Source organism: Salmo trutta, chromosome 27 (assembly GCF_901001165.1).
Source record: "Salmo trutta chromosome 27, fSalTru1.1, whole genome shotgun sequence".
Taxonomy (NCBI): Eukaryota; Metazoa; Chordata; class Actinopteri; order Salmoniformes; family Salmonidae; genus Salmo; species Salmo trutta.
The window spans coordinates 31399777-31417321 of NC_042983.1; the positions used below are offsets into that span (position 1 = coordinate 31399777).

Sequence of the window (17545 nt, forward strand, 5' to 3'; positions counted from 1 at the left end):
CGTTTCTGAAAACAAAGACAGAAGCAGCTTCTTGCTTTAGCTTATCGTGGACACTGCCATTGGGTGCAACGAAACCACCCAACTTTATAATTCGACAAATCCCATGCAACCGCGTTAGAAGTTCACGCAGCCTAATTACAAGTTAAAACACTTGAATGTGTGATGTTCTATTGTCTACACCTGGATTAGACTGACAAGGTATAAATCCCACCATCCAAATGAACATGAAAACATGCATTAGCCTTCTTCTCCTAGACAAGCTCAAAGCTTTTTATTCTTGCTTCGAGGCAATCAACCCAGACACTCCTAAGAGGGCCCTCGCTGCTGAAGAGGACTGTGAGCAGACTTGAGTAAGACATTCAAGTACGAAGAAAAAAAAAAAAATATATATATATGTATGAAATGAAAAATGAAATGTATGCATTCACTACTGTAAGTCGCTCTGGATAAGAGCGTCTGCTAAATGACTAAAATGTAAAAATGTAAAAAATGTGTGAACACTCTCAAAGCAGCCAGCCCAGATGGCATCCCCAGCCGCGTCCTTAGAACTTGCGCGAACCAGCTGGCTGGAGTATTTATGGACATAATCGACCTCTCCCTCCCTGTCCCAGTCTGTGATCACCATAAGCTTCAAGATGTCTACCACTTTCCCTGTACCCAAGGGAAGAAATGCCTAAATGACTATCACCCTGTAACACTCACTTCTGTCAGCATGAAGTGCTTTGAGATGCTCATCAAGGCCCATATCAGCTCAACCCTACCGGACACCCTGGACCCATAACAATTTGCATACCATCCCAACAGATTGACAGACGATGCAATCGCAATTGCTCTGCACACTGCCCCTTCCCACCTGGACAAGAGGAATACCTATGTGAGAATGCTGTTCATCGACTACAGCTCAGCTTTCAACACCATAGCCCTCTCCAGGCTTGTCACTAAGCTCAAGGCCCTGGGTATGAACACCTCCCTCTGCAACTGGGTCCTGGACTTCCTCAAAGGCAGACCCCAGGTGGTGAGGGTAGGCAACAACACATTTGCCACGTTGACTATTCTCAACAAGGCCTCCTGGGGGTGCGTGCACAGCCCCCTCCTGTACTCCCTGTACACCCACGACTGCGTGGCCATGCACAACTCGGACAACACCACCATGCACAACACCATCATTAAGTTTTCCGATGACACAACGTCGGTGGGCCCGATCACTGACGGCGACGAGTCAGCCTACAAGGAGGAGGTTAGAGCCCTGACAGAGTGGTGCTAGCCTCTCCCTCAACGTCAGCAACCCAAGGAGCTGATCGTGGACTACAGGAAGCAGGGGAGGGGGCACGCCCCTATTGACATTGAATCAACTGCAGTGGAGAGGGTAAAAAGCTTAAAGTTCCTCGGTGTGCACACCACAGAGGACCTGATATGGACCAGTCACGCTGACACCGTGGTGAAGAAGGCGCAACAACCCCTCTTCAACCTCAGGCAACTGAAGAAATGTGGCATGGGCCCTCAGATCCTCAACAAGTTCTATAGCTGCACCACCGAGAGCATCTTGACCAGTTTCATCCTTGCCTGACATGGTAACTGCACCACCCTCAAACGAATGGCTCTACAGAGGGTGGTGCAGATGGCCCAACCCATCCCTGGGGGCGAGCTCCCTGCCCTCCAAGACATCTACAACAGGCGATCATTGAGGAAGGCCTGGAAGGTTATCAAAGACTTCAGTCACCGAGCCATGTACTGTTCACTCTGCTACCATCCGGAAAGGGGCATCGGAGCATCGGTTTTCAACAGGCTCCGAGACAGCTTTTATCACCAGGCCATCAGACTGTTGAACAGCTGTCTCCCTGTACAGATCTGCACCTTGTAGACTATCTGCACCTTGTAGACTATTTGCACTGACTCTCCACACATCCAACCCATATACAGTTGAAGTCGGAAGTTTACATACACCTAGGTTGGAGTCATTAAAACTTGTTTTTCAACCACTCCACAAATTTCTTGTTAAATTAACAAACTATAGTTTTGGCAAGTCAGTTAGGACATCTAGTTTGTGGATGACACAAGTCATTTTTCCAACAATTGTTGACAGACAGATTATTTCACTTATAATTCACTGTATCACAATTCCAGTGGGTCAGAAGTTTACATACACTAAGTTGACTGTGCCTTTAAACCGCTTGGAAAATTCCAGAAAATGATGTCATGGCTTTAGAAGTTTCTGATAGGCTAATTGACATCATTTGAGTCAACTGGAGGTGTACCTGTTGATGTACTTCAAGGCCTACCTTCAAACTCAGTGCCTCTTTGCTTGACATCATGGGAAAATCAAAAGAAATCAGCCAAGACCTCAGAAAAAAAATTGTAGACCTCCACAAGTCTGGTTCATCCTTGGAAGTAATTTCCAAATGCCTGAATGTACCACATTCATCTGTACAAACAATAGTACGCAACTGTAAAAACCATGGGAACACACAGCAGTCATACCTTTCAGGAAGGAGACGCATTCTGTCTCCCAGAGATGAACGTACTTTGGTGCGAGAAGTGCAATTCAATCCCAGAACAGCAAAGGACCTTGTGAAGATGCTGGAGGAAACAGGTATAAAAGTATCTATATCCACAGTAAAATGAGTCCTATATCGACATACCCTGAAAGGCTGCTCAGCAAGGAAGAAGCCACTGCTCCAAAACCGCCATAAAAAAGCCAGACTACAGTTTGCAACTGCACATGGGGACAAAGATCGTACTTTTTGGAGAAATGTCCTCTGGTCTGATGAAACAAAAATAGAACTGTTTGGCCATAATGACCATCTTTAAAAAAAAAAACATGTAAAAGGGGGAGGCTTGCAAGCCGAAGAACACCATCCCAACCATGAAGCACGGAGGTGGCAGCATCATGTTGTGGGGGTGCTTTGCTGCAGGAGGGACTTTATCACTTCACAAACTAGATGGCATCATGAGGGAGGATAATTATGTGGATATATTGAAGCAACATCTCAAGACATCAGTCAGGAAGTTAAAGCTTGGTCGCAAATGGGTCTTCCAAATGGACAATGACACCAAGCATACTTCCAAAGTTGTGGCAAAATGGCTTAAGGACAACAAAATCAAGGTATTGGAGTGGCCATCACAAAGCCTTGACCTCAATCCTATAGAAAATTTGTGGGCAGAACTGAAAAAGCGTGTGCAAGCAAGGAGGCCTACAAACCTGATTCAGTTACACCAGCTCCGTCAGGAGGAATGGGCCAAAATTCACCCAACTTATTGTGGGAAGCTTGTGGAAGGCTACATGATATGTTTGACCCAAGTTAAACAATTTAAAGGCAATGTTACCAAATACTAATTGAGGGTATGTAAACTTCTGACCCACTGGGAATGTGATGAAAGAAATAAAAGCTGAAATAAATCATTCTCTCTACTATTATTCTGACATTTCACATTCTTAAAATAAAGTATTGATCCTAACTGACCTAAGACAGTGAATTTTTACTAGGATTAAAAGTCAGGAATTGTGAAAAACTGTGTTTAAATGTATTTGGCTAAGGTGTATGTAATATTCCAACGTCAACTGTACACACACACCGTTTGATTTTATTTGACTTAATATTTTTTTCTTCTTGTTTTCGCCACAATTTTCGATCTTGTGTCACCGCTGCAACTCCCCAACGGGCTCGGGAGAGGCGAAGGTGAAGTCATGCGTCCTCCAAATCATGACCCGCTTAGCCGCGCTCCTTAACACCCGCCCGCTTAACCCGGAAACCAGCCGCACCAATGTGTTGGTGGAAACACTGTTCAACTCGCAACCGGAGTCAGCACGCAGGCACCCGGCCCGCCACAGAGAGTCGCTAGAGCGCGTTGAGCCAAATAAAACCACACTGGCCAAACCCTCCACTAACTCAGACGACGCTGGGCCAATTGTGCGCCGTCCTATGGGACTCCCGGTCACGGCCAGTTGTGGCACAGCCCAGGAATGAACCCGTGTCTGTAGTAACGCTTCTAGCACTGCATGCAATGTGCCACTCAGGCGGCCCTTATTTGACTTTCTATCACCATTTTGAACTTCTAACGAAGTACGGATAGGGAGTGGTTTATGACACACAGGAACAGCCGCTCACCTATTGGTCAGCTTACTGCTGTTACACCTTTAACAATGCCAAGACATCTGCTATGTATGCCAATGCAGGTTAATGCTGTTTGAATAGAGGCTAAAGTAATTCTACACATACATGATAATGATTCCCAAACTCTGACGTTTGGGTTCACTCGATATATGAAGCACAATATTTTGACTGGTCGACAAGCGATACCATAGATAATTTAGCGAGCAATGTCTGAAGCCTACCAAAATATCTGTCCTTTTGTGTGGAGACAAATGGAGGGAAAATGTCCAACATGACGATGGCTCACTGACATCTTCACAAGGCCTAATTCAAACAGATGGATTCCAGAAACATTTCCTTGACTCATGCTGGGAAGTGGTAGGTGGTAATTTCCAGTTGTGAATTAGTAAATACGAGTTGGATGCATTCACATGCTTTGAAGTCGTTGAGAAACGCCAATTGGCTAATGGCAAACAAGCTGCATCAACCATTAACTAAATGTACACCTTGTCACGCCCTGACCTTAGAGAGACGTTTTATTTCCTCTAGTTTGGTTAGGTCAGGGTGTGATGTGGGGTGGCAATCTAGTTTTTGTATTTCTTTTGTATTTCAGTGATGACCCATGGTCCGAAGTCTCCAGTGATGATCCATGGCACGAAGCCTCCAGTGATAATCCATGGCCCGGAGCCTCTCGTGATGATCCATGGCACAAAGCCTGCAGTGATGATCCATGACACGGAGCTTGCAGCAACGTTTCCCAGTCCAGAGTCTCCAGCGGCGGTCTGCAGTCCATAGTCTCCAGCGGCGGTCTGCAGTCCAGAGTCTCCAGCGGCGGTCTGCAGTCCAGAGTCTCCAGCGGCGGTCTGCAGTCCAGAGTCTCCAGCGGCGGTCTGCAGTCCAGAGTCTCCAGCGGCGGTCTGCAGTCCAGAGTCTCCAGCGGCGGTCTGCAGTCCAGAGTCTCCAGTGGCGGTCTGCAGTCCAGAGTCTCAGCAGCGGTCTGCAGTCCAGAGTCTCCAGCGGCGGTCTGCAGTCCAGAGTCTCCAGCGGCGGTCTGCAGTTCAGAGCCTCCGGCGATGATTCACGGTCCGGGTTCCTCCGGCGACAATCCATGGTCCAGTTAAACAAAAGCGGAGGGATCAGCGGGGGCTACGCCCTGAACCGGAGCCGCCACCAGGGATAGATGCCCACCCGGACCCTCCCCTATAGGTTCAGGTTTGCGGCCGGGAGTCCGCACCTTTGGGGGGGGGTACTGTCATGCCCTGACCTTAGAGAGACATTTTATTTCCTCTAGTTTGGTTAGGTCAGGGTGTGATGTGGGGTGGGAAATCTAGTTTTTGTATTTCTTTGTGTTTGGCCTAGTCAGAGGCAGCTGTCTATCGTTGTCTTTGATTGGGAATCATACTTAGACAGCCCTTTTTCCCTCCTTCAGTTGTGGGATCTTGTTTTTGTACAGCTCAGTGTAAGCCTGCAGAACGTGACGTTCGTTTTCTTTTTTGTTGTTTTTGTTTAGTGTTCTGAGTTATAATAAAATGTATCATGAGCACTTACCACGCTGCACCTTGGTCTTCTCTCTACGACGGTCATCACACACCTTGTCATACTGGCAAACAAATTATAGTGTTAATATATTACAGGAATAGATTACTTTTTTAAAATCATGTTTTGTTGTTGCATTTAAATGCCGAAAAAAGGCTGTTATCGAGGCCATTCCTTAGTAGGTGATGTCCAAGGTCAGCATGTGGGAGAAGTCGGAGGTCAGGGATGATAGACGAGTTTCCCAATAGTAATTGCTGCAGTTCGAGGGATATTCAAGTGGATTTTTCCCAGTCGATTGTGGTGAATTCCACCTTCACACTTGGTTATGAATGACAGTTGTAATGGCTGTCGTCAGGAATAGAGGACCAAAACGCAGCAGGAATGTGGATGCTCATCTTGTTATTTATTTTAAATAAAGAGAACACCAAAATAACAAAACGAAGAATGCACGAACAACAAAACAGTCTTGTCATGCTCACACAGGCAAAACAAGAAACAATCTCCCACAACACCAAACCAAACAATTACCCCTATATAGGACTCTCAATCAGAAGCAACAAGAAAGCACCTGCTTCCAATTGAGAGTCCAACCCCCCATTAACCTACACATAGAAATACCACAAACCAGAAAGAACATAGAAATACAAAACATAGAACATAGACCAAAACCCGGAAATAATAAATCAAACACCCTACTACATAAATCACCACCCCGAACCACATAAACAAAATACCCTCTGCCACGTCCTGACCAAACTACAATAACAAATAACCCTTATACTGGTCAGGACGTGACAGTACCCCCCCCCCTAAAAGTGTAGACCCCGGATGCACCTCATAAATATTTGTTTTTTTAAAAACAACAACAAAAAATCCCCTTAAACTAAAGGGAGGGAAGGGAGGGAAGGGAGGGTGGCTGCCGTCACCGACGGCACTTGTGCTACACCCCCCCTCCCCAACCCACCTATACAGGAGGTGGTTCTGGCTCCGGCCTACTGTCCTCCAGAATGCAGACAGACTTGCTCAGTTTCGGGCCGTAGGCAGACTCCCATCGTTCCAGATCATAGGCAGACCTCTTCCGTTCCACACTGTAGGCAGACTCATTTGATACACAGTTAATCATATTTAGTTCCGGATCGTCAACAGACTTACTCAGTTCCGGGTTGCTGATAGACTCCCATGGTTTCGGGTCATAGACAGACTCACCCGTTTCTGGGTCACAGGCAGACCCCTTCGGTTCCGGGTCGCAGGTTCCGGGTCGCAGGCAGACCCCTTCGGTTCCGGGTCGCAGGCAGACTCCCTCGGTTCCGGGTCGCAGGCAGACTCCCTCGGGTCCGGGTTGCAGACAGACTCCCTCAGTTCCGGATCACAGGCAGTCTCCCTCGGTTCCGGACTAGACACTGTTGCCGGATACTCTGGACTGCACACTGGTGCCGGATACTCTGGACTGCACACTGGTGCCGGATACTCTGGACTGCACACATTTGCCGAACTCTCGAGGCAGGGCTGACGCACTGGAAACCTGACGCGTGGTACTGGTACTGGATGTGCCAGTCTTGGGAACCCCCCCTCAGGGCTAGTGCGGGGAGCGGAAACAGGCCGAGTCGGACTGGGTTGACGCACTAGAAGCCTGATGCGTGGTGCTGGTACTGGAGGTATCAGCCTGGGAACACGCACCTCAGGGCTAGTGCGGGGAGCGGGAACAGGCCGAGTCGGACTGGGTTGACGCACTGGAAGCCTGATGCGTGGTGCTGGTACTGGAGGTATCAGCCTGGGAACACGCACCTCAGGGCTTGTGCGGGGAGCGGGAACAGGACGAGTCGGACTGGGCTGACGCACTGGAAGCCTGATGCGTGGTGCTGGTACTGGAGGTATCAGCCTGGGATCACGCACCTCAGGGCTAGTGCGGGGAGTGGGAACAGGACGAGTCGGACTGGGCTGACGCACTGGACCATAGAGGCGTACTGGCAGTCTCGAGCGCAGAACTGGCATCGCTCTTACTGGCTGGATGCCCACTTCCCCCTGGCAAATGCGGGGCGCTGGTACTGCGCGTACCGGCCTAAAAATACTTGGCCTCGCCACAGTACCCATTACCCCGAAGCACGAGACCTGTCCAGTCACTGGTTGCCCAGAAAAGGTATGGGGATTTGGCCTGGGGCTCAATCCTCGCCCAGCCAAACTACCCGTGTGCCCCCCCCAAAAAAAATATTGGGGCTGCCTCTCGGGCTTAAACGCCAGTCGTGTTCCCCTGTAGCATTCCCTGTCTTCGCTCCACTTCCTCCATGGACCTTCTCCGGCCATAATCTCCTTCCCACGTCCACTTCTCACGATCGTCCCTCCGTTGCTCCTTCCTCCGCTGCTTGGTCCTTATTTGGTGGGAGATTCTGTAACGGCTGTCGTCGGGAATAGAGGACCAAAACGCAGCAGGGATGTGGATGCTCATCTTGTTATTTATTTAAATAAAGAGAACACCAAAAGAACAAAACAGTCTTGTCATGCTCACACAGGCAAAACAAGAAACAATCTCCCACAACACCAAACCAAACAATTACCCATATATAGGACTCTCAATCAGAGGCAACGAGAAAGCACCTGCCTCCATTAACCTACACATAGAAATACCACAAACCAGAAAGAACATAGAAATACAAAACATAGAACATAGACCAAAACCCGGAAATAATAAATCAAACACCCTACTACATAAATCACCACCCCGAACCACATAAACAAAATACCCTCTGCCACGTCCTGACCAAACTACAATAACAAATAACCCTTATACTGGTCAGGACGTGACAACAGTAAATACTCAAGGGGTGTATGCATGAGCACGGATTGGAGTAGGCTATCAAAATCAAACGATGCACAATATAAAATTAAACCGTAAAAAAAATTCTGCAAATAATAAAATACCCCATTACAGTGTGATTCTGCAACAGAATGCCACAAAAAAGGAATATAGCGCTACCATTTAATGCACATTAAATCAATTTATTACTTCTGGATTTACTACAGTAAATTGGAAAAGTAATACCCCATGCTAACTTTCAACTCTGTCAGGAAAAGCAGGAAACTGCCATTGACATACTGAATTGATCTGAAGTTAACCCCCCTTCTTCTAGGTTTAATTTATACCTTCACATACACCTGGATTAGCCCTCATTTTTTTGTGCAAATCAGACACTTTAAAGCCAGATTATTTCAAGTTTATTTTACATCAATGTTGAGAAATTTGATTTTCATTAGTCCAGCATAAAATATTAATTTAGTCCAGGACTTTATCTGGAAATCGCCCTTGTATAGAGTATATCTAAAGAAAGGAGGGACATGCTACATGTTTGTTTTGTTTCTGGAGATGGCCACTAGTTCTTGGTACTAATAATGGTGTCTTTTCATCATGCAAGTTTAAATGAAAGCAGGACGTGGGGTGTTGTTAAATGTACAGTGAGGGATGAGGGGGTATTTCTTTGCTCCTTCGTGGATGGTAACATTCTTTTGGAGGCAATAATCCAGGGTACATATGCCACCGCTGACAAAAGTCTGTGTCCCTGATCCCTCAGCGGGCTAAATATACTCAGGAGTGACTGGGGCAGGTGGATCGGGGGGGAGGGGGACGTGGGGTGGGGGGTTTAGGGAGAACAAGTCTTGGGTTCAGTGTGGAGAGAGATCAGGGGCAAAACACAACCCAAAACAGGGGTTTATATTCAAAGCCAGCTGGTCTGGCTTTTATACATGCAGGACATTTTTTGTTTTACAGTGAACTATTTACTCTTCTTTTACATTTATCTCTAACTATATATATTTTCTTTACCTGTGACTGTTTGATTGAGCTGTCCCTCAGCTGGTCCTGTAGGGTGGTACTTCCTGGAGAAGCAAAGATACGGTACGGGTGAGTTTACAGAGCACACCCTTAGCTTCCCCTTCTACTTTCCATGGTGTACTGTGACTTTCTGCTAGATGAAAAATCTGGTTCTGGCAGGGGCACTCTTTTTGCCATATGGTGGATGATGACCAGCCATAAATCTGTTAAACAACTAACTCTATTGTAATATAGTATTGGTATTATTGTTAGTAAATTATTTATATTGACTTGTGTAGCCTATATTGAAAAGTGAAACAGTAACTTTGTCGTGTCAAAACAATAAAAATACATCTGGATCTGCAATCAAACCCATTTGGGCAGAGAATGGACGCTAGGTTCTTTTACCTCAGGTACTTACAGTTAGTGCGTGACAGAGAACCAAGACGATGGAAAAGCTTAATGGTTGAGCTATGCTGAAGTTGGAGATCGGGCAGTCACAAACAGCTGTTGCCAATCACTTCTGTACCAGTGAATGGCCCATGGAGGATCCTGTACTGTAGCTACATAGGTTGGAGTTTTACATGTATACCTTCTTATTTCTCCAAGGCATGACAAATGGTTTGACTCTCTAGAGTAACTTCATACTGTCTTGTATTTTTTGTTTGAATTCGTCACAGTCAGTTTGGGTTATTGGTCTTCCTAAGGTTAATTGCTAAGAACACCTCGTTGCATAATCTGAAATCATCTGTGAGTGAAAAGTGCATGGCTTCAACATGCTGTTTGTTTTAGAAATAGCTTACCCCGCAAGGTAGCCACCTAAGTGGCTGCTGCAGACTTCAATGTCAATTTGTATCACACGGAGGCCAACACTTAAATAAGACATTTCTCGCTAAGCAGTGAAACAAAGAGGAAATTTGTCATATTACACCAACTGAAGGGAGTTGATATTGAACTAACTGCCTCTCTGAAGGCAGGGGAAGAAAAATGTACTCAATAGCAGGCAAACGTCCTAAAACAACGCCAAAGAATTCCAACCCAAACAAAAGTTGAGATTGATTTTTATGGATGCTGAAAGGCTTTGTTCAACTTTTTCTTCAGACATTTGATTCAAGGAATTTTAGTAACCTACGCAACGAGTTTGAGTACTGTTGTTGATGGCCCATCAGCAGGCAATTAAGTAGCAGTAATAGCTATTATTAAAATGTAATAAAAACCATAATAATAATAATTTAAATGTTATTATAAAATAAATAAATTATACATAGTATTCATTTATAACACCACTATTTGATATGCCATATCAACCAACTCACTGAGACACAATTACTGCAAATTAATCCATGAAATAAATGTGTATATACTTTACCATTTCTACATCTCCCGTCAAGATGCTTAGGTTTACCATTTGAAATCCTGGGTGTCTGGGGATATTCTGTATAACTTTGGTTATGTGTCACCTTGTTAGGTTCAGGCCAGCAAAGTGAGCCATTACTTTCCTTCCTCTTAATATCAAGCCTGAAGAGAGGGGACCTTAGAAGCATTGACCCAGTAAAAACCTCTCTTCACTTACAAACGTTTTTGCCCCAACAGTCCAGCGCTTTGATGGGAAATGGAGTTGAGGAAAGTCATTGTTTTTCCTCTCTTATCAAGGCCTCTCTATCCCTTTGAACTTCTAACCACCACCCCCATCCTGTCGCTTCGCCATCACCCTGTACCGTTGTACTGTTGCCTGTACTATATTACTTGGATGTATGTGCCCATCCTTCTGGAAGCTTCTCACAGTCTTGATACACTCCAAATTGACCTTCAATCAGTTAGTAATGTTAACGATAACTTATGCTCAGTGTGGGGTTGATACTACTCTTGACATTTGCAGCACAGAGAGAACCCCAGGAATGTTTAAGGCTGTGTTTGTATCTAAACTTAGCTTCCTTGATTGCAGAGATTACGCTCGTGAGCACATAATACGGTTAATGTTATGAGTCTGGTGCAATTGATATGTTCGTTTGGATTTACACTAAGCCTTACGGAGAAATAGATTGCGGCGAAAGCAAAGTGGTACATAGGCGTCCATTGCTACTGATGTGTTTTAATTGCTCTTGGCGTATGGCTTTGCAGTAGTTGACGTGGTTATGGTGCCTATTGGTGCTCCAGACGCCATGATCTTGCGTTACACAAGCCATACATTTAACATTTAAAGCAAATGATCACTGAACCAAGACGTATTACACACATGGAAGTAGTTTCATCGTGACGGCACTGAAAGGACAAGTACCTTTGTTCCACTGTAATTTCTTGCAGTAATGGGGCGGTAGTTTTCCTTTGTCTTCTATTTGCTTTATTACACCATTTCAAATTTCCACGTTCCAGCCGCAGTCCAGCCTCGTTTAGGAGAAATCCCTTTCCAGTCTGAGTCTACCGCCCTGAGCAGTGTCGTTGCCTGTACAGTACACCACACCACATGGTTTCTCTGCCGCTAGAGTGCCTGTGCACTAGAGTTGCCTAAATCTACAAAACATGAGTGGTGCTCGCTAGGCAGAGAAGCAGCGAGCCTTTTGATCTGCAGCTAATCTCAGTGGCCTGCCTCTCATCTGATGGCGTCTTAATAAGAATAAATCGGATTGATGCTGGAGGCACGGAGAGGTTTAGACGCCGCCTCACATCTGCCGCACTCCGCTCCGCCGTGTGCCTTCCTTCGCCGGGGGTCGCTGGGCCTACTGTATCATGTCAGGTCTGCGTTTCACATTAACACACATCAACGTCCATTGGCTTTGCTTCATAGCTAGATGTTATCAAAGGCAGTTGCAGTATAGCAAGGTTCCCCAACTGTCGGTTTTATTTGCCCCCCTCCCACAAGTTTTCTGATCTAAAATAAATAAATACATGTTCATTGTTGTCGATAAATGACTGTAAAAACACCCGGAAATCAGCTCCAAGTGATTTTAAGTTTGGAAATCTGTTCCCAAGTATTCCAGCACATACTAGAGAGACACGTGATCATCTACAAATGTCAGCAAGTGTCACGTCCTGACCAGTATAGAGTATATTTGATTATTGTAGTTTGGTCAGGACGTGGCAGAGGGTAGTTGATGTATGTTTATGGGGTTTGTCACTGGTCTATGTCTGTGTTTCTATGTATAGTTGATTGGGGTTGGACTCTCAATTGAAGGCAGGTGTGTTGAGTTGCCTTTGATTGGGAGTCCTATATAGTAGGGTGTGTTTGTCTTTGTGTTTCGTGGGTAGTTGTATTTCGCACTGCGAGTGAATGTATAGCCTGTGAAACTGTCACTAGTCTTCGCATTTTTTTTTTTTCACGTGTTCACATTAATTTAATAAATTACGATGATGAGCACGCAACCCGCTGCGTATTGGTCCACTTTCTCTGACAGTGACTTCAACTTATCGTCAGAAGACGAGGTTTGTGATAGAACTACCCACCACAACAGGACCAAGCAGCGGAGAAGGGACTGGGACGCTGAATATATGGATTATTGTGAGAAGTGGACTTGGGAAGAGATACTGGCCAGAGAGGGCCCGTGGAAGAAGGCTGGGGTGGAACAGGAATGCTACCGGGGGACACGTCTGGCTAGGAAGCCGGAGAGGCACCCCCAATAATTTTTTTGGGGGGGGGCACACGGGTAGTTTGGCTGGGCATAGGAAGAGCCATAAGCCAGCTACCCGTGAGTGCAGGAAGGAGCGAAGAAGGTGGAGAGCGCCGTGTTTCGCCAAGGTGCGCACTATCTTGCCCATACGCACGCACAGCCCAGTCCGCCCTGTACCAGCACCCCACTCGTGCAGGGCTACTAGTTCCATCCAGCCAGGACGGGTTGTGCAGGCGGTGCGATCACGGCCACCTGAGCGCCTCCATGGCCCAGTCTTTCCGGTTCATGCCTCTCGGAGTATCCTGGAAGTGAGTACCCCCAGTCTAGCATGACAAGTACCAGCAACCCGGACCAAGCTTCCCAATAGTCAGCTTAGTCCTGTTCAGCCTGTTCCCGCTCCCCGCACTAGCCTTGAGGTGCGTGTGCCCAGGCTGGCACATCCTGTACCAGCCCCACGCATCAGGCTTCTAGTGCGTCAGCCCAGCCTCGCCAGTTTGGAGCCGCCAGAGCCACCTGCCAGTCAGGAGCCGCCAGAGCCGCCCGTCAGTCAGGAGCCGCCAGAGCCGCCCGCCAGTCAGGAGTCGTCAGAGCCGCCCGCCAGTCAGGAGCTGCCAGAGCCGCCCGCCAGTCAGGAGCCGCCAGAGCCGCCCGCCAGTCAGGAGTCGCCAGAGCCGCCAGAGCCAGTCAGGAGCTGCCAGAGCCGCCCGCTAGTCAGGAGCAGCCAGAGCCGCCCGCTAGTCAGGAGCAGCCAGAGCCGCCCGCTAGTCAGGAGCTGCCAGAGCGGCCCGTCTGTCCGGAGCTGCCAGAGCGGCCCGTCTGCCCGGAGCTGCCAGAGCGGCCCGGAGCTGCCAGAGCGGCCCGTCTGCCCGGAGCTGCCAGAGAGGCCCGTCTGCCCGGAGCTGCCAGAGTGGCCCGCCGTGCCGGATCTGCCAGAGTGGCCCGCCGTGCCGGATCTGCCAGAGTGGCCCGCCGTGCCGGATCTGCCAGAGTGGCCGTCCGCCAGCCGGGCGCAGCAAGGGTCGTCCGCCAGCCAGGCGTAGCCATCGCCGCTCACCAGCCGGGCGCAGCCAGGGTTGCCCGCCAGCCGGGCGCAGCAAGGGTCGTCCGCCAGCCGGGCGCAGCCAGGGACGCCCGCCAGCCGGGCGAAGCAAGGGTCGCTTGCCAGCCGGGCGCAGCCAGAGACACCCGCCAGCCGGGCGCGGCAAGAATCGCCTGCCAGCCGGGCGAAGTTAGGGGCGCCACTTAAGTGGACTATGTCAGGGATGGAGCGGACTCCACGTCCCACACCTGAGCCGCCTCCCATATAGGTGGGTTGGGGAGGGGGGGTGTAGCACTGTGCCGTCGTTGACGGCAGCCACCCTCCCTTCCCTCCTTTTTTGTTTAGGGGATTTTTCTGCTTGTTTTGGGTTTTTTTTCTGTGTTTTGTGTAGGTGCATTCCGGGGTCTTCACCTTTGAGGGGGGGTACTGTCACATCCTGACCAGTATAGAGTATATTTGGTTATTGTAGTTTGGTCAGGACGTGGTATTTGATGTATGTTTATGGGGTTTGTCACTGGTCTATGTCTGTGTTTCTATGTATAGTTGATTGGGGTTGGACTCTCAATTGAAGGCAGGTGTGTTGAGTTGCCTTTGATTGGGAGTCCTATATAGTAGTGTGTGTTTGTCTTTGTGTTTCGTGGGTAGTTGTATTTCGCACTGCGAGTGAATGTATAGCCTGTGAAACTGTCACTAGTCGTTCGCAGTTTTTGTTTTTTTCACGTGTTCACATTAATTTAATAAATTACGATGATGAGCACGCAACCCGCTGCGTATTGGTCCACTTTCTCTGACAGTGACTTCAACTTATCGTCAGAAGACGAGGTTTGTGACAGCAAGGTTTGAAATGACTATGTTTTAGACAAACATTATATCTGTTTGGGCTTCTTAAGGTCAATTTGCAGTTTACAAATTATTTGTAGTTATGTTCCGGCCCCCTGACCACAGCTGAATCTAGATGACGGTCCCTGCTGTATGGTGTAAGAGACGTGTACTTCATAGTTCTACTGAGTGGTGTTTAGTAGTGTTGAGAGTTTAGAGTAGTGTTTAGAGGAATGTTTAGTAGTGTTGAGAGTTTAGAGTAGTGTTTAGAGGGATGTTTAGTAGTGTTGAGAGTTTAGAGTAGTGTTTAGAGGAATGTTTAGTAGTGTTGAAAGTTTAGAGTAGTGTTTAGAGGGATGTTTAGTAGTGTTGAGAGTTTAGAGTAGTGTTTAGAGGGATGTTTAGTAGTCAGGAGAATAGCTGGAGGCCACAGTTGCTGTAAGGACATGTGCTGTGTAATGGTTGTCATTGGAATAAGAAACAGTGATAAGATCTATTCTTCCATCCCCGGATCTCATGCCCTCACTTTAGACTCCAACCTCACTGACGAACAACCAGCTGTGTCACCTAAACCTGGTGGTTTACAACCATGCAGGTCTCCAAAAGGCCCAAAGTCTGGCATATGGACTGACCCTAGACCAGCCATAGCACGGTGTTGAGAGGTCCTGGGGCTTGGGCTGAACAAAACCTATGGGTGCTTGTCATGGCAGTGGCCTGGACTTTCAGTCCCTGTTTTATGATTGGCTATGATTGGCTTTCTTTACACCCTGTAGCGTGCCAAGAGCAGTAGGGCACTACAGAGCCTCACTCACACACAACCTGCTCTGTACACCCCCTCTAACCTGTACTCCCACTAAGCTGTACACCTCTTAACCTGTACACCAACTAACCTGTACACCCCTATCCTATCAGACTCTCCTGTTACACCCCTGTTCTTCTGCACTGTGTGTGTGTGTGTGTGTGTGTGTGTGTGTGTGTGTGTGTGTGTGTGTGTGTGTGTGTGTGCGTGTGCGTGTGTAGCATGCCTAATTGCATGCATACTTCAGGGCCAAATATATCTCCAGGAAGTTCTAGAATGAATTCAGAAGCTGGTAGAGCGCATTCAGACTGGGTAGACTTCTTGTATATGCTGTATGATTTCCAGCTAAGCCTACAAATTATGATATCAAAATTTTATAATTTTATGTCAAACACTTAAATGTGATTTACCCTACCGCAGTAGGATTTACAGTGTGTTAACAATGGCAGTGTTCTACCTCAGTGGTTCCTGTACCACCAACTGTATTTTGTTCTGCCCGGAGTACCCCTGAAGTACCCCCTCATGTGCATTTTACCAGTAGGCCTATGGTTTCATGAGTCTTCTCAAGTACCCCCTGTGGATAGGCTCAGAACCCCCTGTGGATAGGCTAAGAACCTCCTGTGGATAGGCTAAGAACTCCCTGTGGATAGGCTAAGAACCCTGTGGATAGGCTAAGAACCCCCTGTGGATAGGCTAAGAACCCCCTGTGGATAGGCTAAGAACCCCCTGTGGATAGGCTAAGAACCCTGTGGATAGGCTAAGAACCCCCTGTGGATAGGCTAAGAACCCCCTGTGGATAGGCTAAGAACCCTGTGGATAGGCTAAGAACCCCCTGTGGATAGGCTAAGAACTCCCTGTGGATAGGCTAAGAACCCTGTGGATAGGCTAAGAACCCCCTGTGGATAGGCTAAGAACCCCCTGTGGATAGGCTAAGAACTCCCTGTGGATAGGCTAAGAACCCTGTGGATAGGCTAAGAACCCCCTGTGGATAGGCTAAGAACCCCCTGTGGATAGGCTAAGAACCCCCTGTGGATAGGCTAAGAACCCTGTGGATAGGCTAAGAACCCCCTGTGGATAGGCTAAGAACCCCCTGTGGATAGGCTAAGAACCCTGTGGATAGGCTAGGAACCCCCTGTGGATAGGCTAAGAACCCCCTGTGGATAGGCTAAGAACCCTGTGGATAGGCTAAGAACCCCCTGTGGATAGGCTAAGAACCCCCTGTGGATAGGCTAAGAACCCCCTGTGGATAGGCTAAGAACCCCCTGTGGATAGGCTAAGAACCCTGTGGATAGGCTAAGAACCCTGTGGATAGGCTAAGAACCCCTGTGGATAGGCTAAGAACCCCCTGTGGGATAGGCTAAGAACCCCCTGTGGATAGGCTAAGAACCCCCTGTGGATAGGCTAAGAACCCCCTGTGGATAGGCTAAGAACCCTGTGGATAGGCTAAGAACCCACTGTGGATAGGCTAAGAACCCCCTGTGGATAGGCTAAGAACCCCCTGTGGATAGGCTAAGAACCCCCCTGTGGATAGGCTAAGAACCCTGTGGATAGGCTAAGAACCCTGTGGATAGGCTAAGAACCCCTGTGGATAGGCTAAGAACCCCTGTGGATAGGCTAAGAACCCCCTGTGGATAGGCTAAGAACCCTGTGGATAGGCTAAGAACCCCCTGTGGATAGGCGTAAGAACCCTGTGGATAGGCTAAGAACCCCCTGTGGATAGGCTAAGAACCCTGTGGATAGGCTAAGAACCCCCTGTGGATAGGCTAAGAACCCCCTGTGGATAGGTTAAGAACCCTGTGGATAGGCTAAGAATCCCCTGTGGATAGGCTAAGAACCCCCTGTGGATAGGCTAAG

At 47.8% G+C, this 17545-nt stretch overlaps 1 protein-coding gene across 4 annotated transcripts in view; it reads left to right on the top strand.

Moving 5' to 3' along the window:
- Window positions 1-9283: 9283 nt before the first annotated feature.
- The window catches only part of LOC115164897 (myocyte-specific enhancer factor 2C), a 109311-nt gene continuing 101049 nt past the window's right edge, over window positions 9284-17545 (top strand). For 2 of the 4 annotated variants that reach the window (XM_029717802.1, XM_029717804.1), the window contains exon 1: window positions 9291-9519. The gene's annotated coding sequence lies outside the window, so the exon portion shown is untranslated. Of the gene's footprint in view, window positions 9520-17545 lie in introns of all 4 variants that reach the window. The other 2 variants (XM_029717803.1, XM_029717805.1) reach the window with 2 other exon arrangements.